The sequence below is a fragment of the Erpetoichthys calabaricus genome, chromosome 16 (assembly GCF_900747795.2).
Source record: "Erpetoichthys calabaricus chromosome 16, fErpCal1.3, whole genome shotgun sequence".
Taxonomy (NCBI): domain Eukaryota; kingdom Metazoa; phylum Chordata; class Cladistia; order Polypteriformes; family Polypteridae; genus Erpetoichthys; species Erpetoichthys calabaricus.
This window is the reverse complement of record NC_041409.2, coordinates 40,428,228-40,453,618: the sequence shown is the minus strand read 5'-3', so window position 1 is coordinate 40,453,618 and position 25,391 is coordinate 40,428,228. Positions and strand designations below refer to the sequence as shown.

The following is a 25,391-nucleotide window of genomic DNA, read 5'->3' as shown; positions in this document are numbered from 1 at the left end:
TGGCAGGATACAAGAGGCTGCATTTGATATCGGCTTTCTGTAGCAACTTTTTAATGTTAAACTAGGCTGCGCGTTTTGCAGCTGTTAATGGTGAAAAGTCGGGGAAAATACGAATAAGATTATTTTCAAATATAATCTCTTGCTTGTGTCCTAGAAGTGCCATCACATCAAGCTTACATCGTAATCACTCGAAGCGGACAATAAAAGACCTAGGTTTAAAGGTGCTTGATCTGTATGTGCGATAAGCAGCTGCTATCTCAATGTCGAGTTTAAAATCATCTCCAATTATTTTAGAGAGTAATTCTACTGCAAATTTCACTGGGTTTGAGCTTTCTCGCTTCTCAGGTATACCCTCAATTCTTATATTGTTTCTTCTGCACCCATCTTCCAGGGCCGCAAGTCTGTCTCCGAGTTTTTTGTATTCGGAATTCACAGCTGTAGCTTTTTCATCGGCGTTAGATGCCAATTGTTCCGCTGTTCCAACTCGAGCCGTGAATGCCTGCTTAACATCATCCAGCTGATCTGTAACGTCATTAATCTGGTCAGCAAGCATTTTCAGTTTGGATCTATTTTCTTCGATGTGTTCCTCTAATTTCTCCAACATGCCTTTAAAGTTCACGTCAAAACGTTGAAATAGACGCGTTTCCCGGTCTTTGTTATCCATCTTAAGCTCAATGTTAGACTTCTTAAGCTCATTCTTGTTATCCTTCTTAAGCTCATTTATGGCCGTAGCCATGGCAAAGGTCAGTATAGCGATCATCTCTTTCATTTCAGTTTTCAGTTCAGACAGTTCGTTTTGGATTTCGTGCTCCGCGAGTGGAAATGCAGCTCCTGTTACAGCAGGTGCTGCGGGCTCGCAATGAGTAGATGAGAACACATCCTGCAGGGCCTTTTCTAGTCTCGAATGATCCTCAGAAATCGGCGATCCATTGTGACCTGTATCACTTGCACCTTCGCTCCCATTTTCACTCTTGACTGGAGACGATACAATGGAGCGGGGTTCCAGGAAATCTGCGCATTCGTCTGCCTGTTCCAGGTCAGTCTCCGAGAGGCCATACCTTGCACTCGGGCCGGATGTCTGTCCAGACTTTGATGCAGCTTTAAGTTTCTTTTGTGGTTTTTTCTGACATTTCTTCTTGTTACTCATGCTTGTATATTGTAGTGGAAGTTCCTTGGTCGGATTAAGTACAGGATACCTCTAAATAATATGAAATACGTGGGAAAATAAAGCAGCTGCTAGCGGAGCTCTGCTTTAGACGTCCATCTCCTATAACGGACGAGACCAATTTACTATACTTAGTATTACTTTAAATTTATTATTATGCCATGCCATTATACAATACAGTGCTACTGGATGTAAAAACTGACTATCCATCCATCCATTATCCAACCCGCTGAATCCGAACACAGGGTCACGGGGGTCTGCTGGAGCCAATCCCAGCCAACACAGGGCACAAGGCAGGAAACAATCCTGGGCAGGGTGCCAACCCACCGCAGAAAAACTGACTATTTAGGAAATAATCATATATTACCTAGTTTATTATTCAAGAAATTGAGAAAATTATTGTTATAAATGTAAAAAGGACCATTCTAATTTTCAGTTTTGTATAAGGTTTTTCTTAAGTGTAACAGGTACCAAATTAGCTTGAGTCAAAGGTCAACGATCAGATCTGCAGTCAAGTCACCTGATTAGAGGCCATATGATCTGGATACTAGCATAAAGAGAAGTGCTGAGCATTCAGATGATTATCATTTGGTGATAAACTGGCACAGACAGACGGAGTCCTTGTTGGAATAGTCTTGCAGGACCATGCCTGACATTCAAAAGAGAATACATGTCTGGGGACAACCCATTAGTTAAGCGTGTAGTGAATAGTGGAAAATCCTGTGCTGTAAAGGCTTCACCCACAGGGTTCTTCCTAAAATATTCGCCCCCAATTTCTCCAGTCTGTTCATTTTAAACCACCACCAGGGTTTCAGGGAGATAGCAAAATATACTGAACAAAAGACTTGATGCTGGGAGAAAACAAAAAGCTGAAATTCCTGCTATCCATTCAGTAGCATAAGGTGACTGAAGCTTAATAATTAATATGCTTGTTGTAGTGAGCGTTGTGACAGAGGAGACAGACAGACACACACACAGATCACTGAAGCTACTGGGCTCCACACATTTGAGAATCACCTCTGTCTGCTATGATACATTTCTGTCATTTTAACTATTGCATCACTACATAACATAACAACAGCAAGTAAGAGTTTAGATAAGCATTGTGGTCTGTAGATATAAAACATTTTAAAAGACTACAGCTCTTTTGTCATGGCATGTTCGCATTTCCAATTAGGCAGCAGTGTTAAATTTCTTTAGTTATTCGTTTAGACATACAGTCAGAAGGTGGATGTTGTGTAGCACCATCTGTGCATCTCCTGGTATCTTTAGGCAGATTTTTTGATTTGGGTGTATTGAGTACTGATATCTGCATCTCTTGTGGCCCTTTGTAATAGGCTCTGTTAATGGCAGTCCTTTTGATGAAGTGTGACACAGTGTTTACTTCAAATACATATTTTGCAGTTTATATTTTCATTAATACAGCTGTCAGTTCTTTCAAGCTTACATTTACTAATACACTGTTGTCGCAACGCTGAACAACAGAGAGCACACATAGCACCTCATATTGATTACATTTACCATTTGACCATTTATGCCGCGGATTGGCAAAGTATAATCTGATGCTATAGAAAGTTTTTTTTCCTTACATCACGTTATGTTTATTTTTAAAACAGATTATGTTTATTTTTAAGATGTGTAGGCAGCTCATTGTAAACAGAAGCTTGTTGTCTGTCAGACCAGGTTAACGAGAACTCCTCTAATCTTTGCAGTTCAAAATTGCTGCATCTACTTTGAGCACCAACTTCATGAGATGTTGAATTTATTTAGAAATGTAACACTTAATCAGCTGTGTAATAGTACACACCCAGTTTTAAGCAAAATACATTAATGGTTGATTCCAGTCATATATATTATACATGTGGCTTCAGTGAGACTACTATTGGAAAGACCTAGAACACCCAAATGGATAGTGAGGATGTATAATGTTAACATAAATCAAAAATCAGCCACTTAAACCCTTTGTATAAATCAGGGTGTAGGTCTTAACTGACGCTTAGCCAGGCTTGACGCTTGTATTGATTGAAGGTATTGTTTACTATGAAGGAATATCTGTGTTAGTAAAAATACACTAAATGTTCACGTTATGCAATTAATTCTGGCAGGACTTTTTTGGTGTCAAAAGAAAGCAATTAGGGAGAAAGCAAACCTTTAACAAAAACATGGACAAAAAGTCAAAACAAAGAATGAACCAAAAAATTGAAACAAAGAACAAAAACAAATACAAAGTTAACAGCAAATGCAAATATCCAAAATACAAAGCAAAGCAAAAAGGAAAGAATGGTACAAGTCTAATGTTGGCACAAAATGGTAAACATGTAACAGATTGAACTTTCATGTACAGTAAATGTTAGCAGTCATCATTAAAATTGCCCTCAAGATATCACAAGATAATTGCTGTCATAAGACAAAGCAAAACATGACATGTTGCAAGAGAAAACCTGCAAGTTGAAGTTCTGGTCCAGAGTATGTTGATGAGCATATTCAATGGCAAGGTAAATTTGGACAGAATGGGTAAGGAGGAGACACAACAATAGGAGCTTGTGAGAAGCTACACTTAGTTGTTTCAACTATCCTTTTCAACAAAGCCTATGTTTTTTTCTTTTCTTCATAGCACAAAACTTTCGTCCATCTAGTTAAATTCTTACTCCTTTGATATTTCAAATCAAGACAGTGGAATTTGACCTTTCCTTACACATTGACATAATACCCAGCAAGCCCTGTGGCCATTTTGTCATGGCATGTTCATACCCATGAACATGTAAACATCAGTAAATGCTAAGCCAGTAAATAAACATATTCCTCCAGTATTTGCAGTCATAAAAGATACAGCTGTACCATATTTCCCAGTCCTTTGTTACAAAGACACTATGTAGGACTGGAAACTCCCTCATCCTCATCCAGCTGAACAAGAAATAAAGCAGCTGACATTGTCATTGGTGTTGTATTTAGGAGAGAAGAATGTTTAAGATTGAGCAATTTGTGTCATCTCTCACAAGATCATTCCTAATAAACCATTCATATAGTGTAGTGGTTTAACAAATATATATAATTTGATGGAGAAGTCACCCAATTGGGTTTATGTTTCCCTTTGTTTTATTTTTCTTTTTTTTTTTTAAATTTAGATGCTATAAATAGCTCACTGTTGGCAGCTGAGACAGGAGTCCACGCAGAACAAATCTTCCCGCTGGCTGTTGATTTTCCAACATAATGAGCGAGTGGTGAAGAGATTTTTTTGTATCAGTTGCCTCTGACTGAGCATTCAGGCTTCTCATAGAATATTCACAGAAGCTACAATAGAAGAGAATTAAAACCAAGACTGCAAAATCAATAACCACTTGACTTAAGTTTTTAAAATCATTTAGTGTAATCAATTATTTCCATTATTCAATAAACAAACCTTTAAAAGAATAAACAGTTTGGACAATCACCATCAAAAAATTTGAAAAATTACTGTGCTACCATGCTATAGTGGTCCTTGTGTGTTAACTGCCTATGGGTATGTAACCAACAGAACAGGAAACGGAACCAAATAAAGCAGAACTTGCATTTTGGCAGTGCATGTGTGATTGTTTATATATGTGTTGTATTTAACTGTTTAAGTTTTATATGCGATTCTGTACGGATCTTACCACTATATGAAAGCAACTTATTTTGAATACAGCAAACAAGTTAGAGTCAATAATGAGAACCTGGGACATGATCCTCAATTTAATGATTAATGTTTTACGTTATGAACCTTTTTCTGTTCATTCACAAGCATTAATTTTTTAGGACTTTGAGTTACATTTTTCACTTACAAAGAGCATGCACCCTGAAAGTTACAAGAGTGATTATTTCTGAACTGCTATAGTGTACTGTGTGCCACTTATGCCACTGTACCACTATAAACACAAAAACATTTCATAGAAAAGTCTAAATGCTAGGTATTTATGTAACTGAATACACATTGTAGTGACTATGTGATTTTAAATTTATTGTGTGTAGCCCTCTATTAGTAGTAGTACTTCAGCATTATCATGTAAAGGCTTAGAGCCTTTTCAAATATTGTCAGATATAAGGCATTAACAGTAAATTACTAAACCAAACAACATTTACATACTGGATATCAACACACAAATGATATTAAATAACAAAGAGACAAATAAAGTGTAATCAATGAACATGGAGAGAATCTGCACATAAATGGAAAAATTAGGTTTAAGGTAACAAAATATAACATTCTACAGACGTAATACACATTAAGTCATACACTGTACAAAAACAATGTCAAGGAAGAAAATGCTATTAAAAGTGAACTTAACCAAGTAAAATTCTGATAGGTCTTTAGATTATACAGCAAATGTACTGAGTGCAGTAAAACAGTGTTGCTTAAAAACTATGATAAACTTGTGAGGAGTTGGACACATTTGGAACATGGTGTACTCTTCTGGTATCCATGTCACAAAACAGACATAACAGTTGTTGGGAAAATCCAGAAAACAGTAAGCACACTGCATAAAGGACTCAGCATTCTGAATTATGTGAAAAGACCAAAAGAGCGCATGGAGGCTAAGAAAACGTCTGAAACGTGTTTTAAATTTGCCTTGAATTTAGTAGTAAACTGCAAGATAGTATAAAGAGATTTCATACAAACTATCCATCCACTTTCCAACCCGCTGAATCCGAACACAGGGTCACGGGGGTCTGCTGGAACCAATCCCAGCCAACACAGGGCACAAGGCAGGAACCAATCCCGGGCAGGGTGCCAACCCGCTGCAGGACACACACAAACACACCCACACTAGGGCCAATTTAGAATCACCAATCCACCTAACCTGCATGCCTTTGGACCGTGGGAGGAAACCGGAGCGCCCGGAGGGAACCCACGCAGACACAGGGAGAACATGCAAACTCCACGCAGAGAGGACCCGGGAAGTGAACCTGGGTCTCCTAACTGCGAGGCAGCAGCGCTACCACTGCGCCACCGTGCCGACCCATACAAACTATTCTTTAAAAAATACTCTTTTGAGAATTCAGCAGTGTAAATATAAAAAGCAAGGCAGCCTTTTTGACAATTATGTGTTTTTATTTAAATAAAATATGACTCTTTTGAATTTTGTTTGAATTTATGTGTGGAATAGGAGTGATTTACTGTAGTGATGAAGAAGAAATTGTAAAAGGTTGTTTTTTATGTATTAAATTTTGTAATTGGTAATATGTATGCAGGGTAATAGGTGTAACAGAGAGGGTTATGAATCTCATTAGAATTAGAATTTAAAATAATAATATTGAAAACATATTTTTGTTTTATAAATTAAGTGTATGTTAATTGAGTGTATTGAAATTTTGTATTTTTAATTATTTGGCTGAATACATATTATTTAAAAAACAAAAATAAAAACAATGAATTTAAAAAATGTGTGCTTGTTCTTGTTAAATCACTTTGTTAACGTCTTACACGTACTTGAAAAAATACCTGAAACTATTCAAAATTATTTAATAACATACATTTTTAATTATTGACAAATTTGAAAAATGTAAGGAAGTTCAACTTCTAAGAATCTAAAACCATACTTAATTGGCAAGAAAAAATCATTCTGAAAAATTTGGCTGGAATATAATTAGCAAAAGCTGTTATGTTATAAGAAAAAACTAAGTAGAAATTTTAGCCATTATTCACATTCATTTACCCATGGCTGATTTCCAATTACCATGTATTCAATTTAAGAAATAGCTAATTACTTAGCCGTGAACTTTTAAAATGCTTACTAATTATAACAAAGTGAAATACAATATTATAAATGTAAGAGTTTTTTAATGCTTTTTAGCTGCCTACAGATCTATGTGGAATGTTTAATTGAAAACTAACAAATGTTAATTAAACATGTGTTTAAGGTGCTGTTAGATATTACTTTTGATCCAGGCACAACTGAGGAGAGACAGGTCTATTGGGAAGAAACTATCTTGCCAATAAGAACGCCAAACTTTATTTGACTCACCAAAAAAGTGACTGAAACCAGTTGTTGGGTGGCCAACTTGGGAAATGCATCTGATATCTTTTGCTTTATTCATCCTTCCATGTACCCTCTTTATTCATTATTCTGAAGACTCTTAATCCAACCTCTGTGTTATGGGGACTGCGCCTTTTCTTGACAGTCCTCTATGAATAAATTAAAAAGGCATCTTCTTTGCATAATATTTAAAAACAGTCAGAGATTAGAAAGATATGGAATGACAATATGAGTCATTGGCAAGAGATGCACTGCACATTTCTACTGTCATAGTACAAGATCCATCTAGAAATACAACTGCGTCAAAATAGCAAACTGACCCAACAAACAACAAAAATTGTGTCAGTTTTAGTCCCCCTATACCTCAATACCACCATGTATTTTAATGTAGTGTATTCATTGTGTCACAGCTACATTTTATCCAAAAGTTTAAAAAAAAAGGTGCACGTATTTGTGTCCTGACATTCTTGAAACCAACGCTAGGCTAAAGACAAATTCACATTTATTAATACAAAATGAAACATTTATGCTCAGTTCATGTGTATCCATTTTTTGCATCCAAGTGTGAGAATAATTAATACAAAATATGGGCATATCCCTGGCCGTTTTTTCACACATTGCCTAGCAATTGAATAATAAAACAGAATGTCAGATAAACTGGAAAGTGCATTGAAATAAAAAGAATGAATTTGGAGTATGTCTGAATGGCTCAGACTGGAAACCTAAAACATGTTGCAAAATGGTCTAATAAATGTTTTTCAGACAAATCTAAAAAAAATTCAATCTATTATATTTTAAAAAGTATAGCTAACAGCATGCTTCTTCAAAGACAAATTGCAATACAAAGAAGTTATAACACAGTAACAGACAGTCTCATGAGAAGAATAAAGGTTAAAGATGTAGTAAAATTAAAACAAAATTTAGTATTAAAACAGAACAGAAAACAAATACAGTAAAGTAAAACTTGGCTGAGCCTAGTTCAGTGCCTTACTATCACAATGTATCTTTCATTTTACCATTACAATAACAGGAGTCGCATATACTGACATTCTCTGATGAGATCTTACAGACAGAACAAGATACAAAAATAAACCTTTCTGAGATATGGAACTGGAATTTGTTCCAATATTGACTAGAGAAGACCTTCAAAAGAGACCAATTACATCACAAAGAGAAAGTCCAGACAGATCGCTATGTGCTCCAAATGCTGGCTCTGACCAGGCACCAGCAACTCATGACATTTTTCAGTCCCAAACTGAACCACTTTTAAAACATTACTGCAGATACCCAAGACTATCTGTCATTGTTTATCCTATCAAACTACCAGACACCAAACATCTTCAAGTGACAGTCTCTCCCTTTCTAAATACTCATCATGCACCTCCTAGCAAACCCTCCTTCAGTTTTGTAGAATCTATGCTGAGCAGCTTTCTTAGATTAGAACATTAGAACATTCTAGACGAGAACAGGCCATTCGGCCCAACAAAGCTCGCCAGTCCTATCCACTTATTTCTTCCAAAAAACATCAAGTCGAATTTTGAAAGTCCCCAACGTCTTACTGTCTACCACACTACTTGGTAGCTTATTCCAAGTGTCTATTGTTCTTTGTGTAAAGAAAAACTTCCTAACGTTTGTGCGAAATTTACCCTTAACAAATTTCCAACTGTGTCCCCGTGTTCTTAATGAACTCATTTTAAAATAACAGTCTTGATCCGCTGTACTAATTCCCTGCATAATTTTAAACACTTCAATCATGTCACCTCTTAATCTTCTTTTGCTTAAACTGTATAGGCTCAGCTCTTTTAATCTTTCCTCATAATTCAAACCCAGTAGCCCTGGAATCAGCCTAGTCGCTCTTCTCTGGACCTTTTCTAGCGCTGCTATGTCCTTTTTGTAGCCTGGAGACCAAAACTGCACACAGTACTCAAGATGAGGCCTCACCAGTGCATTATAAAGGTTGAGCAGAACCTCCTTGGACTTGTACTCCACACATCGTGGTATATAACCTAACATTCTGTTAGCCTTCTTAATGACTTCTGAACACTGTTGGGAAGTTGATAGCTTAGAGTCCACTATGACTCCTAAATCCTTCTCATAAGGTGTACTCTCGATTTTCCGACCACCCATTGTGTATTCAAACCTAACATTTTTACTTCCTATATGTAATACTTTACATTGACTGACATCAAATTTCATCTGCCACAAATTAGCCCAAGCCTGTATGCTATCCAAGTCCTTCTGTAATGATATACTGTAACAGATTCCAAATTATCTGCTAATACACCTATCTTTGTATCATCCATAAACTTAACCAGCTTGTTACTTATATTTCTATCTAAATCATTTATATATATTAAAAATAGCAGTGGCCCTAGCACTGACCCCTGTGGAACACCACTCTTAACATCAGCCAGTTCTGATGACGTTCCTCGCACCATCACCCTCTGCTTCCTTTGTCTGAGCTAATTCTGCACCCATCTAAAAAAAACATCACCCTGAACCCCAACTTCTTTTAATTTGATGCCCAACCTCTCATGTGGCACCTTATCAAATGCTTTCTGAAAGTCCAGATAAATAATATCATATGCTCCACTTTGATCATATCCTTTTGTTGCCTCCTCATAGAATTCCAGCATGTTAGTAAAACACGACCTCCCTCTTCTGAACCCATGCTGACTGTTCAGAATAACTCCTGTCCTTGCCAGGTGTTGCTCAATCTCATCCTTAATAATTCCTTCCATCAATTTTCCTGTGATGCATGTTAAGCTTACTGGCCTATAGTTGCTTGGATCTTCCCTGTCACCCTTTTTATATAATGGGATGATATTTGCCATTTTCCAGTCCTTCGGAATCTCTCCAGTGTGCAGTGACTTCCTAAACATATGTGTCAAGGGTTTATATATACAGTATACTCGCTAGCCTCCTTAAGAACTTGAGGGAAAATATTATCTGGTCCTGGTGATTTGTTTGATTTCAGCTTATTTAATCTGAGCAGCACTTCTCCCTCTACAATTTCCAAATCCCTTAGTACCTCCTTAGTAGTCGCGTTTACCTCTGGGAGTTTATCCACTTGCTCACTTGTGAATACCTCAGAAAAATGTAAATTTAGGGCATCCGCTATTTCACTGTCTGTATCTTTTAATTCCCCTTTACTATTTCTGATGCACTTCACCTCCTCCTTGACTGTTCTTTTACTATTAAATTACTGAAAGAATCTCTTAGGGTCTTCTTTCACCTTATATGCTATATTCCTCTCCAACTGTCTTTTAGCCTCCCTGATATCCTTCTTAATGGTTGCCCTCATGTTCTCATACGCTCTACGATTCACTTTGCAGTCATTAGTCTTATATGCCTTATAAAGCAGTTTTTTCCTTGGCAACTTCTTTTTTTAAATCTTTATTAATCCACAATGGAGTTGTTTTGATTTCTTATTAATTCCAAATTTAGGTATGTACCTGTCCTGCATTACATGTAAAACATTTTTAAACCTGTGCCACTGCTCCTCGACTGTCTCCACACTTAAAAGCTTATCCCAGTGTATCCTACTTAGTCATTGTCGCATCTGCTCAAAATTAGCCCTACCAAAGTTCAACTTAACAATTTTAGTCTTTGCATCTGTACTCTTACAAAATACTGAGAATTGTATTACATTATGGTCACTTGACCCTAGTGGTTCAATCACCTCTACACCCTCAATTCTATCCTAATTATTACAAAATACTAAATCCAGACAGGCTTCACCCCTTGTTGGTGCTTTAACATGCAGTGTTAGAAAACAGTCACTGATTACTTCTAAAAACTCTTGTGCTCCTCCATCTGTAAGATTATCCCAGTTAATATTTGGATAATTAAAGTACCCCATGACTATAATATCTCCCTGTAAACTTGCCTTTTTGATATTACTAAAAAGATGTTGAAATTACTGTCTGAATTGGGTGGTCTATAACACACTCCTAAAATAAGACCTCTTTTTTTAATATTTTCCAGGCGAAGCCACAGGTCCTCACTAAGATGGGGCTCATCATCCAACTGAAGAGGACTTACATTTAAATCCTGTTTGGCATAAACACCAACCCCACCTCCTTTTCTGTTCTGTCTATCCTTCCTAAAAAATGTGTATCCCTCTATGTTACACTCATCCCCATCTTTGTTATTTAGCCAGGTTTCCGTTATTGCTATAATATCATAATTATGCTCTGCTACATAAAACTCCAACTCACTTACCTTATTTTTGATACTTCTAGCATTAAGGCAAGCTATTTTTAATGTGTTACTCCTTCTACATTTAAATGTTTGCTTAGAATTTACATTACTATGCATTTTTATTTCTACACCATTGTTTGTTCTTCCATGTATAGATCTAAACCTGGCCTGTCCTAAACTCCCTGCCCCCCCATTCCCTAGTTTTAGGTTTTAGTCAATCCTCGACTAGCCTACACATACGCCTCCCCAATACATTGGTGCCCCTCCAGTTCAGATGTAACCCGTCATGGCGGAACAGGTGCCATCTGTTCCAAAAGGAGTCCCAGTGCCCCATAAACCTATACCCTTTTAACCTGCACCAAGATTTGAGCCACATGTTAAGTCTTCTAATCTCCTCAATCTTACCTGGACTGGCGTTTGGCACAGGCAGAACTTCGGAGAAAACTACCTTGTTAGTTCTGCTCCTCAGCTTGGCACCTAACTCGCAGAACTGACAGACTACCCTTATGTATGTGTACAATCTATGTGTGTCAGGCTCTGTCAGTGTTTGTGCCCAAATTGTACTTAAAAACCCATTTTTTCAGTACTGGATTTTTTTGGATGTTTTTGTAGCTGCTATACTGAATGTAATCATGATTTAGTCTATCAACTTTTACAGTCAATTTCTGTTTACTTATTTAAAAAAACTTTAAAAGCTCTTATCAGATATAACTGCAGAATGTATAATATATTTGAATTGTCGTGTATCATACATTTCTATTTATTCTGTCTGAGTTGTATTCTTATAGGCTTTGCATAATTACTGGGCAAATTATGAGGAACACAACACTACTGGATGGGACTCCTTTTGCTTTCTCAACAGCCTCAATTCTTTCTCAGTCTACAAGAAGTTGAAAACATTCTTCTGAGATTCTAGTTCTTGCTGAAATAACTGCATCACACAGTTTCTGTGAATTTGTTAGCTGCACATCCCCTGTTCTACCATATCCCAAATGTGTTCTAGCCGATTCCGATCCAGTGACTGAGAAGGCCACTGAAGAACAATAAACTCGTTGTCATGATCATAAAACCAGTCTGAGACAGCTTTTGCTTTTTGACATGGTGCATTTTCATGCTGGAAGTAGCCATTAGAAGATGGGTAAACTGTGACCATGATGGGGTACACATGGTTCGCTCCATACTCAAAAAGCATGGCATTCAAGTGATGATTGAATGATATTAATGAGCTAAAAGTGTGCCAAGAAAACATTCTCCATACCATTATTCCACCACCGCCAGCCAGGGCTGTTGTTAGTGTCAAATTCTTACCCTATCATCAAGATTCATCAGACCAGGCTTCCTTTTTTCAGTCTTCAACTCTCCAGTTTTGGTGAGCCTGTGCCCACTGCAGTTTCAGCTTTCTGTTCTTGGCTGACAAATGCGGATTCTGACATGGTCTTCCACTGTTTTAGCCCATCTGCCTGAAGGTCTGACCTGTTGTGCACTCTGAGCTATGTTTCTGCTCACTACAGTTGTACAGAGTGGTTATCAGACTTACAGTAGCATTTCTGTCAGCTCGAAACAGTCTGGTAATTCTCCTCTGAATTATCTCATTACCAAGGCATGTTTTTTGGATGTTTTAGCACCATTCTCAATAAACTCTAGAGACTGTTGTGTGTGAAAATCCCAGGAGATCATCAATTACAAAAAATATTCAGACCAGCCCGTCTGGCACCAAAAATCATGCTATGGTCAAAACCACAGACATCACATTTTTCCCCCGATTTTGGTGTTTGATGATAACATTAACTGAAGATTCTAACCTGTATCTGCACAATTTTTTGGATTGTACTACGGCCACATGATTGGCTGATTAGATAATTCCATGGGTAATCAGCTGTACAGATGTTCCCAATAATATGCTCAGTGTGTGTATATCATTATCTTTTGTGAAAAGATTTGTGAATTTCCCCTTGGGATTAATAAAGTATCTATCTATCTATCTATCTATCTATCTATCTATCTATCTATCTATCTATCTATCTATCTATCTATCTATCTATCTATCTATCTATCTATCTATCTATCTGATTCTGAGCTCTATGAAAAATCATGTGAAAAATGTGGGTTGAGTGTTTGATTCCACTTATTACACAAAATTACCAGTTGATGGTGTGTGTGGTCTGTCTCAATGCCAAGATGTGTTATTTTTAAGTTTGAGTGTGTATGTATTGGGGTGCAAGTTCCTCAGAAACTAATTCAATACTGGAAAACAGGGGCATCTCTTCTTATGAGAGTTACAGTGAGAAATAGGGGGAAGAAATCATAATTTCCATGTAAGCAGAACGACTGCTGGTGGATATGCAATGGCATCTGGAGAGTTAAAAACAAAAACCAATGCGAATGAGTCACGTTTATTTATTTATTTCGTTTGCACTTGAAATCTAACTGCTTGTGAAATTTGCATCCATACGCATGCTAAACAGAGAAAGCAAGAAAAAAAAACGGGAGAGAGGCAGCAAGCGAGAGAAAGGGAGAGAGAGAGAGAGAGAGAGAGAGAGAGAGAGAGAGAGAGAGAGAGAGAGAGAGCACAAGGGGGGGGGGGGGAATTCAGCCGAGAAGCATATTGGTGATGAAGGGAAGACGTGCATGGTTCTAAAGCCCAGAGTCGGAGCAGCATTCCCAGATCGCTTTCCCTGCTCGACAGCTGCGCGCAAAGCCAGTGGAGAAAGAGGAGAGCCACTCGCTTCACCGGAACGGACCTACTAGCCTCCGAAGAGCTGGAACCTTGCACGTCTGAAACGACTGATTTAGCTAGGGGGACGTGGCTCAAGAAGAGGAAGAGGAAAAGGAAGAAGAACACGGAAAATACGCCTGGGGAAATAACTGAAGGAGCAGCTTCCCCCGTCCTCCTTCTCCTCCTCCCACCTCCCCCTCCCTCAGAAAAACCCACAACACGGAGAAAAATAGGTAAGCGAATTGGTGGGTATGCCAGGACGGATCCCCTCAATTGCAGCATGCTGAGATGAACCTTCTGGATCACTTAGCATTAAATTTAATATGAAGGGATAGCATACTGTGTGCGTGCATGTTTATGAAACAGCTGGTTTAAAATTTGTTCACATCACATATTTAATGAAGCTACTAGAATTCAATTGGGGGTTTCTAAACACGCCATTCAGAAAACGTTCTGCCGCCCCCCGTATCTACTGAAATTAGCCTCTAGTGAATGCCAGTGCCAGACCGTAAGATGGGTGAATCTGGTGTCTTAACTATTTACATTTGAAAATCATACTTTATTAATCAGATAGATTTTGTTTGCATATGTGAGTGATGGTACCAGCTAGAGAGCTGAATACGTTTGCATCGTGACACCCCTTGCATATTTACATAGGGGAAATCGGCAAGAAGGGTGGGCACACGCCACTATTGATAGATCCATCTTGATTTGCAAGTGCACCACCTCCTTTTTTACTTTTTTTAGAGAGCTGTAAAGCCAATGTGAAAACTGGTGTTTTTTTTCTTTTTTTGTGTTATAACTTTAACCTCATTAATCTGTAGTTCCTGGAAGTAAATTGGAGGTGGCAAGGAAATCTGGAATCTGATCGTGCATATTAGAACGTGTCAGCCTCACACCATCCTATCATACACCAGAAATTGAATGACTTTTGGAGCGTGAGATGGCAGTCTTTTGGGAATGGGGAAATGAAAAGCTAGCCATAGCAGAAAACTTACTTAAGCAAATGAATACGAATACGTAATTAGTACGCTTATTTAGGACACGGTGGCTTGTGAACCTACTGTATATGTAAGAAAACGGTTGTCCTGAAAGCAAAAATATAATGTGTGTGTATATGCCGTGCATTTGATAGAGGCCATTGGTTTTCAAATCTGCTTTATCTTGTAAGTGGAACCGGAAAGGCAGAAAACAATCTCGGGACGGGATGCCCACCACTGCGTACGCACTCAAACACTTCAACGCAACTTTGTGTAGTGTCGCAAAAACAGAAAGCTTACCACCTAATCGCATACACACGTGTGTGGCCCACATATACATACATAGTGCACTAATATAAGTTTATATCATTACACGTAGGCGGTAGAACTAATCGAAGGCGTCAATCGGTGACAAAACGTGTGTTACATATTCACAAAACCTCTTCTGAATTAAATTACCTGCCTTGGGAAACGAAACCTCTAATTATGTGTACTAAAACGGGGCTGTTTTAAAGCGCATTTCCTATGTATGCTCAGTCATGAGCAAGCGTGTGTTTCCTCAAGCTCGCATTGTCATTTATTAGTGATCAGTGGAGGAAGTGTACAAAACTCAGTTTGATATTACATTTATGGAAATCTGTGTCTTTAAATTAAGGTGAAATGAAAATACTGCGAATCACATTCACAGGTGCCTTCCGGGAGCCACGTGGTGTCTCACAGCAGGGTTTGCACGGAGTTTTTTTTCCCTAAAAAACTCCCGCAGCCACTATCTTCTACTCATTTTATATGGTTCTATGTCAATTTTGCAGTATGCCTGTATTATCCAGGCAGCAATTATGTTCGTAAATTATTAATAGGGTGAAAAATATATAGTGTACAAGTAAATTGCTGGTTACATAATGCCTACGAGCGCGATGCAGTAGTGGAACAGTTTAATCTGCTGATTGTAAACCTCCAGGGATTAGAAAAAGCATTGTTCAAATGACAATACATTAAGAGTTTCAAAGGGAACGCGCCGACACCCATTTTTTACCCATCCCCTCTCATCCACAAAAAGTCTGTCCCCGGCGTTTATTCTCACTTTATTGCTTTACTGGATCGGGGTATTCTCTTGCTTTACGCAGCAACTGAGGAGCATTAAAGAAGTAAAATCTGTTAAAAACATAGGGGCACAACTGCTCCATCAGGTGTGTGGGAGGCAGAGTGGAAAAACTGGGATGGATTTTACAACTATGATTCTGAGAAATTCAAAGAAAGATCCAAACACACATTCATTTTGATATAAAAATAAAAAGGGGAACGGTTAAACGGAAAAATGCAATTGAGTTTCATCCTCAGATAGAAGACTTCACTTTCAAGGGTCTTTTATTTAAATAAACACAAGACATTAAAATAATTTAAAAAGATAAAAGTAAAATACAATCAGTATTCAAAGGGTAAAAAGAAAGAAAGGAAAAAAGAAAGAAAGATAGATGATAAGAGTGGCCACTAAACAGAGAAGCTGGGCAAATGAGAACATGTAGGTAATATGATTAATTTAAAACAGCTGTTGTGCTCCATCTCTGCTTGCTGAGCTCCTGTTTATCATGGATTCAAATATAGCTTCAACTCAGCACGTCCCTTCCCAAAATAGGGAAAGCTAGCCTGCTTGCTGTTGGGTGCCTGTGCTACCTACCAGCTGGGTAGTCGGTGATACTGCCTTGGATCTTGTTGCAGCAGTCCCTCAAACTGTCTAAGGATAGCATATATATAAGTACAGTATTACATTTTACTTAGGCTTCCACTATGCAATTTTTGTATAGTGACTTTCACTATAAACATACACCTTAATTCTTGAACTGCATCATTCCCACTCATCCTGAGTGGCATAACTTACAGGTGTAACCAGAAATACAACTTTGCCTCTGTTCTTTTACTCTGCCATCCTACTAGGGTTCGACAAGTTTGCCAAGGTGTACAGCGCTACCTAGAATGAATAAACTAGCTAGGTGCACAGTCTTGTTTAACACATTTTTCACTGTTTAATTTAATTGAACCATCTATAAACAATCTATAAAACCTGCATGTGAGCATTCGTGTGAGCGTGTGAGCAAAATGCTGCTATTGAAAAAGATTATTAGAAAACACTACACTGAAACAAAGCTATTAGAATACCTACAGTACATCCTTTTAAAAAGATAGCCTGCATGGGACTCCACAGAGAGAAATCACCAGCAGCCATGCAATCACAAAATATCTGGTATATTCCCAAGCTCTGACTCTAATATTCCAGTGGTAGTTCTGCTCCAAGTCTCTGTAGCAGAAATGAGCAAATCCAATCCATGAGGCCCACAGAGGCTGCTGTCTTTTGATTTAGCCAATCTCTTAATTTGGTCCTAATATATACCTGTTGCCAAATGAGACAAAGTAACTTGTTTTAAATTGTTTACCTACTTATAAATTTGGATTACCTGTCTGTTTTGAGTGTCCTGCGGTGGGTTGGCACCCTGCCCAGGATTGTTTCCTGCCTTGTGCCCTGTGTTGGCTGGGATTGGCTCCAGCAGACCCCCGTGACCCTGTGTTCGGATTCAGTGGGTTGGAAAATGGATGGTTGGATGTCTGTTTTGAAATGTATATTTTCAGAAAATATTTGTGCTAGCCTGTTTTTCTCCCACATAAAAACGTGTGTGTTGGTTCAGTTTAGTCTATGGTACAAATATGCAGTATCAGGTGGACTGGCATATCTGAATGTGTCCAGTGTGTGTGTGAGTGAGGCAAGATTTGTGTCTGTATCTTTCAATGGACTAGCATTCCACCCAGGCTTAGTTTCTGCCGTGTCCTTGATGCTGCTGGGCATGATGTCTCCTTTCTCCAGTGTAATGAAGCAGGCAGATTCATAAAATCAACAAATAAAAGGATGTTTATCTCTCTTTAAGTTTATATCCATAGTGTCATACAATTACAAGTAGTACAAACTCTCAGCATTGTGAACACTAGCCACTTGAGTGAGTTGATTGGCTTGACACAGTAATTTAGCAAGGGGACTAAACCTATACTTAGCCACAAAGATTGATTGCAACAGAGACATTAGATAGATGGACAGATAGATAGATAGATAGATAGATAGATAGATAGATAGATAGATAGATAGATAGATACCATTATAATGTAAATAAAGATTTTCAACCTTACTTTTTTATTTATTTTCATATTGAATTTTAATTTTAAGAGCTACAGTTTTGTCAACTCAATCCAGAAGATGATTTAGCATCATCTTTAACCATGGAATCATTCAGCTGTGCTTTTACTTTGTGTGGCTGCTTGCAGTGAAACTACTAATTCTCTGTAGTTTTATATTTGTGCTTGTTATTTTGAAAGTAAGACTCTGTGTAAGAATTTGTAAACACCAGAACTGTGTAAGACAAAACAATGCTACTGCAGTTCTTTGCAGAAGGTATACAAAATCTAAACATAGGGTCTAAATATGATTAATCATGCCTTTTAATGCTTAAAAATTATGTGAGGCAAGGGAAACATTTTTTGAACAGTAACAGCTAAGCCTAAGTTAAGTTTGATGACATTCAGTCTCACTGACTTTCAACCCCCAACACGCTTACCACTTTTGTATCTTAACTCCATGCCTGTCTAAGTAACTACCTTTGAAACATAACAGTTTTAAAGCCACTGAATCCAATTTAGGGACATGGGAAGCCAGAAGCTATCCCAATAGAAATGGTCACAATGCAAGGAATAAGATAAGCTCTACCCACCACCTATGTGTCTTGTGAACGGATAAGACAAAAAAATTACCTCAGTCTTCTAAATGTCGAGAGCAACATGTACGGTAACAGATTATCTCCAACTAGATTCTTTTGCACATGCACTGTGCGTGGAAATGTTGTGCTCTACACAATGAAAATTGTTTGCTAAGTGGATACATTGTTTAAAAATGAGTATTTCTTTATCATGTATAAGACATATATAACACATTTACACTTTGTTATTGCTTTTTGGGTCTAAACAGGACTAACTTCATGGAACACCCTGAGGATACATGCTGAACTGTGGCTGCTACAATAATTTCAGTTTGAATCTCCAGCACTTCTCATACTGTATCCCCTACTTTATGCCAGTGCATTAGCTTTTCTTGTTATAAGAACATCTCCTTGAAACTATGCAGCCTATGAGCCCAGAGACTATTTCTCTCTAATAGCTTTTCAGCCCATGATACATAATAATATTTTTAATTTATATCTCTAATGATCCAAAGCACCTGCTGGCTTCCATTGCCTCTGAGCTCTTCATCACAAAATACTATGATTAAAACAAAAATTATCTTTGATTGTGTGAGTAATAAAACTGACTTGAAATGCGGAGTAACATTCCCATGTAAGTGGCTTAGGTTTACTACAAAGAAGAGAAAATGCTTACTTATTTTCCAGTGAGTCTGACTCTTGATGAAGGATTTGACTGGAGTCCCAGTTATGTAGAAAATATGGTTTGTATTGTTCTGAATAGTTGCAGCCATGGTTTTCTAGTTTCTACTTTTGCTTAAATTGATGTTTTTTTCCTTAGGGTTGGCTTAACAAGGGTCTTTCCTCTGGTTGAGTCAACAGTTATAGTGTCACGTGATTTGTAAATTAATCTCCAGATGCTAATTGTGTTCTTAGAAAAGTTGGACTGGAATCATTGTAACCTGCAAAATGCTTTGGAACATAAAAAAATGAAACATTAAGTTTTGGATGATCTTGGCAACTCATTTCCCTTCTGGTGGCACAAAAATATTGATTCAGCTTTCTTAGCTTTTTGATTACTGATCATTGAATGGAAAAGTGGAAAGTATTGGCGAGGAGACTGTTTGATTAAACATGTGCTTGAAATATTACCTGGAATTCAATGAATAAAGCACACTGATCTCTGGTAGATTTTACATTTTTACCATATTTTACGCAATGTGCTAATAGTGACATAATATTATTTTCTTCCAATCACATAGTTTTCTAAATATATGCAGTCATTTGTAACTATAATAAAAATAAAAATGACATAAAGTACTTCTCAGACTAATTATTATTTGAATCCAGGAACTGATTTATTTTGTAATTTGCACTTGTCTGATTGGAACTCTTGATTTCAAGCTGTCACACACTGCAGAATGGAACTCTAATGTGAAGTTTGGCAGAGATTGGTATTTTCAGTACACTAAGATGCATTTCTAGTAACATGTTATGATATTTTTGACAGATTTTTCATAATTTATTTTCATACTCACTTATTTTAAATTAGAATTTGGGTGCAAATCAAGAACCAGCACAAACTGAAAGCTAGTCTATCATAAGACACTCTCACTCATGCACACTTGTTAATTTATAAAGAACCAATTTGCAGTTGAAAACCAAGCTAACATGCAGCTGTTTTGGTTATGGAAGGAAATTTAATTGGGTAAAGTAGACCCACACAGACGTGAGGAGTAAGGAAATACCACAGCCAGACCAAGATTTGAACCCAAAACTCCAATGCCTACATATATTCTTACAAGAAGAATTCTGCACAGTGATCTATATTTTATACAGACACTTGTGATTTTTTGTGTCAATTTAATAAAATTCTATGTAGATATCATGTGGATTCAGCCTGTATTATTAATAGTAATATATTTTCTGAAAATCTCTATGCTCTTTTGATTATCAGGGAATCATTATTTTAGATTTGGTTAGCATGTAACTTTATGACATTTTTAGTACAGACTGGACAGTCTGTCTACTACTGTAAACTTCTTCTTAAAAGTTACAAGTTTCAGACACTATTTTTATTGATTTCTTTTGCAAAACGTGCACCTGATAACTTGTTAATGTGTACTTTGTTCATCACCTTTACAATATATTTCCTCTTTATTTATCATTTTTGTCATTTTGAAATTGAAAAAGAGGTACAGCGGTGCAGCAGTTAGCTTTTTAGCCTCAGTCTGTATGTTTTTTTTTTCTTATTCTCCATTTTCCTCTCACAAGCCACAAATTGTGCAGTTTAGCTGCATGATGGTTTAGATGATTCTAAAATGGCAATGTTTGAGTAAATGTAGATGTGTGTACTTCTTACCTCAACAAAGCATCCTCTTCTTGCTCCTGATATTGCCAGGATATCTTCTGGCGCTTGACAATCCTGAAATAGATTAAATGAGTTCAATAAAGGACAACTATCCATATTATATTGACACAAATTAGACCTGGATAGCTGTCCTTTATCACACTTGTCTAGAATTTATTCATGCTTTCACACACATTTTCTCCAAGTGCTTTAGTCTCCTCCATATTCCAAAAACATGCATGTATGTTAATAAAGAGGTCTATGCTAGTATGATATCTGAGAGCCAGCTCCATGTGATAATATAATGGAAAACCCAAGGTCAGAAAATGGACTGGTGTCATATCCATGTAAATATCCATCCACTTTTGGAATCTGGGTTTTACAGTACTGAGTTGTGAGGGCTACATTTACATTACAGAAAACATTTGTAAATTTAATGTGTGGGGGGACTGCAGTTACTAATGAAACCAACAGCAATACTAACCCTATATCACAATGCAATCCATATAGAGTATATATGTATATTAGTTTAAATACAAGAATAAATGTGTTCATCCATCAAATCACTATCAAACCTACTTTATCTAGATCCAAGTCACACAGAGTTTGAACCTAAGCACTGCTGGGCACACTCATACATGTACACACTCCTTCATATTTAAAGGCACCAAACAAATACCTTTAAACCTCAATGTAGTACTGGGGTAAATGTGCACACTACACATAGATTGTTACCAGGCCAGGACCTTAGGGTCTAACTAGTGTACTAACGCCTAACCTTACTTTGTGACACCAATTAAATCCACACATACCTTGTTAAACAAACTTATGCTTAATTCATCAGTGGCATGGCTGTGAATGGGTGGGATGTGCTTAGTGTCTACCGAATGGAAATTCAGGAAAAACAAACGTTTTGCTTTTAGGCATTTAGTTACAGTCCATATTCAGAATCTCACCCTAGAATTACATCCTAGTTATTCAGTGTCGTATGGGCGTCCAAAATCTGTCGAGACTGCATTGTCCGCAAAGCAGAAATCACACTTTGACTGGAGTTCAATATTGCCAGGTAGATGTTTTCTAGTCCAATTGGGCTATTTTTCATTGTTTTCCATGGAAACAATTGTCTTTTTCAGGTTGTAGTTTATTGATGTTTTAGAAAATGCATTCCAGCAATTTAAACTATTTTTAGAAGTAAAACAAATAATTCTGCTACAGTTGTGTTAAGCTCAGTTTGCACAAAACTGTGCATTTCAAAGCTGAAATTGTGAAAAAAGAATACCACCCACTGCAAAGCCTCACCCCAGTGCCTGGAGTTTCATTTGAGTCCTTAACACAGTCAACAACAGGCAAATGACTGATGTCTAAATCTTACTCAGCTAGAGGTTTGGTGGGTCAGTGTTAATAAGTGCAGGAAGAATTCAGTAGACGTAAACAAGAATCTAAAAGAAAGGCTTTAAAAATAAACAAAGAACCCAATGGCATAACAAACTGCAAAAATCAGATACAGTAAGGTACAGAAAAAGAAGAATATATAGATATACTGCATGTAGCATTAAAGAATAAGTTACAACATACTCCAGCCATCAAAAACAATGCTGTCAGTAATGAATAAAGAGGGAGATATATTTTTAACATAAAACATTGGATTGAAAAGCATTTCGACAATTTTAATTTGCTTATCTTGTATTTTTGTCAAATGTTCTGCTACTGTTGCAGTTAAATATAAAACTGCTCTGCAACATGTAAGGAAAAAATGGGTGATTTAAATTTTTTAACATGTAAATCTATCTTTGGAGGTCTTTTGGACCTCTTTAATTTCTAGAAATTCAGCATTAATTTTTGATCAGTATTGCTCACTTTAAATAAAAAAATAAAACTGTATTGAACCTTGTTAAAAGCTAAAAACTATAGTTTTACATTTTTGTTCAATATACCAGACTGCAATGGACATTTTTGGCCAACTAATAATAATCTTTGGTAAAACCTCCAACATGTTTATTGCTAACAATGTTGCATGTTGATTAGCACAAGCAGATACAATTTCACTGTATATGTTAATCACTCTATAAACCTTATATAATTTTGATAACATACACAGAGTTTTTTAGTATACAACAACAGCTGACTTTGTGTAAAAGCTGTAACTAAAATAACACTAAGCATGTTTATGTGAGTGGGAATATATAGTGAAAAGCTGCAATCTTAGTAGCACATATTTTCATACAAATAATGTAGCTCAAAGTGCTTTACACGATGAAGAAAGAGAAAAAAGACAAAGTAAGAATTAAAATAAGAGAACACTAATTAACATACCGTAGAATAAAAGTAAGGTCCGATGGCCAGGGAGGACAGAAAAAACAAAAAAAACTCCAGATGGCTGGAGAAAAGAAATAAAATCTGCAGGGGTTCCCCCTCTAGGCATTCTACTGAACATAAATGATCAATCCTCATTGTATTCGGGGTTTTCATGGAAGGACTTGATGATGACGGTCATGTGGACTTCTGGTCTTTAATCCATCAATGTAGGACATCATGGTGCTTTATTTAGGTGGTGGTGGCACAGGTCGCCACCACAGAAAACCGGAAAAAGAACAGAAGAGAAAGTAGGGGTTAGTACGGATTTTGGAGCCACCATGAATAGTAATGAAAATTAATTGAATATGCAGAGCATCAGGATTAAATTAAAATGAAGTTATGAGAAAGCCACGTTAAAGAAATGTGTTTTTAGCAGTTTTTTAAAGTGCTCCACCGTATCAGCCTGGCGATTTCCTATTGGCAGGCTATTCCAGATTTTAGGTGCATAACAGCAGAAGGCCGCCTCACCACTTCTTTTAAGTTTAGCTCTTGGAATTCTAAGCAGACACTCATTTGAAGATCTAAGGTTACGATTTGGAATATACTGTAAGATGTCAGACATTCCGATATTTAAGATGTAGCGAGATTATTTAAGGCTTTATAAACCATAAGCAGTATTTTAAAGTCAATTCTGAATGACACAGGTAACCAGTGTAGTGTCATGAGAACTGGAGAAATGTGCTTGGATTTTCTTTTCCTAGTTAGGATTCTAGCAGCTGCATTCTGCACTAGTTGCAATCGATTTATGTCTTTTTTGGGTAGTCCAGAGAGTAGTGCATTACAGTAATCTAGTCAATTGAAAACAAAAGCGTGAAATAATTTTTCAGCATCTTTCAATGATTTAAGAGGTCTAACTTTTGCTATATTTAAAAACGTACAAAAAAGTGTCAGGTCAGCATTACTCCTAACTTTTTTTTCTGGTGGCTGCTGCAAACATGATAAACAAATGTACCATTTTAAAAATATCCTGTTAAGAATTAGACTCCTAAAAATGTGTTCAGCACTGTACTTCATATGATGTCAGTGATATTGATTTGCAAAGGCTTCTATGCTTGATTACAACAATCATTTGTTGATTACTGTAGAGCAGAGAAACAGAGCTGGAGTACTGAATGGAAAGCAGTAATCGCCACTTTCCTTGATCAGTAAATCATGGCAGCTGTAATCGTAATCGCGATTAATATTTAGATTAATTGTGCAAGATTAATGACAGGCACACCTCTTTTATCTGTGGGAGAAAAAGCCCTGAACACTTTAAAATTAGTGAAACATAATTTTAAAAAACTCAGCATGAGAGTACTTTTGTTATCGCTCATCATCTAAAACCGTTTCTAGTTAAAAGCAGTGTACTGTAACTAGCTTTAAGCAGGTTACAGCAACAGAACAAATATTCAAATTGTAGTATCTATATATATAATTCACTAAGTCCATGGCAAGCAAGACACACGCAAGACATGGCAAGCAAGATGCACGCAAGACAGAGCCACACCCGCCAACTCACAGAGCCCCACCCACCAACAATTCACTAACCAGCCAACCATGGCATGTAAGAAAGAGACCAGACCATGGCAAGCAAGACGCACGCAAGTCCATGGCAAGCAAGACGCACGCAAGACAGAGCCACGCCCGCCAACTCACAGAGCCAGCCCACCAACTCTAAGACCATGGGATATACACGACAGAGCCCCGCCCGCCAACTCTAACCCTCCTCCCGAGTCCACCCTCGCTCTCGAGGCACGTAGCACCTCACCAAACACCGCCTCAGTCGCTTTCGTCTCTGCTACAGTCCACATGCACCTCTGAGCCACGTTGACTTTTCATTGTTCTTTTCGGTTCTGGCTGCTTTTCTATATATAATCCACCAAGTCGTCCAACCATGGGATATGCACGCACGCAAGACAGAGCCCCGCCCGCCA

The 25,391-nt window shown here is 37.4% G+C and overlaps 1 protein-coding gene across 1 annotated transcript in view; it reads left to right on the top strand.

The window, feature by feature from the left end:
• Window positions 1–13,940: 13,940 nt before the first annotated feature.
• LOC127525837 (sodium/calcium exchanger 3-like) overlaps window positions 13,941–25,391 on the top strand; it is a 211,658-nt gene continuing 200,207 nt past the window's right edge. The window contains exon 1 of the mRNA XM_051920070.1: window positions 13,941–14,310. The gene's annotated coding sequence lies outside the window, so the exon portion shown is untranslated. The remainder of the gene's footprint in view (window positions 14,311–25,391) is intronic.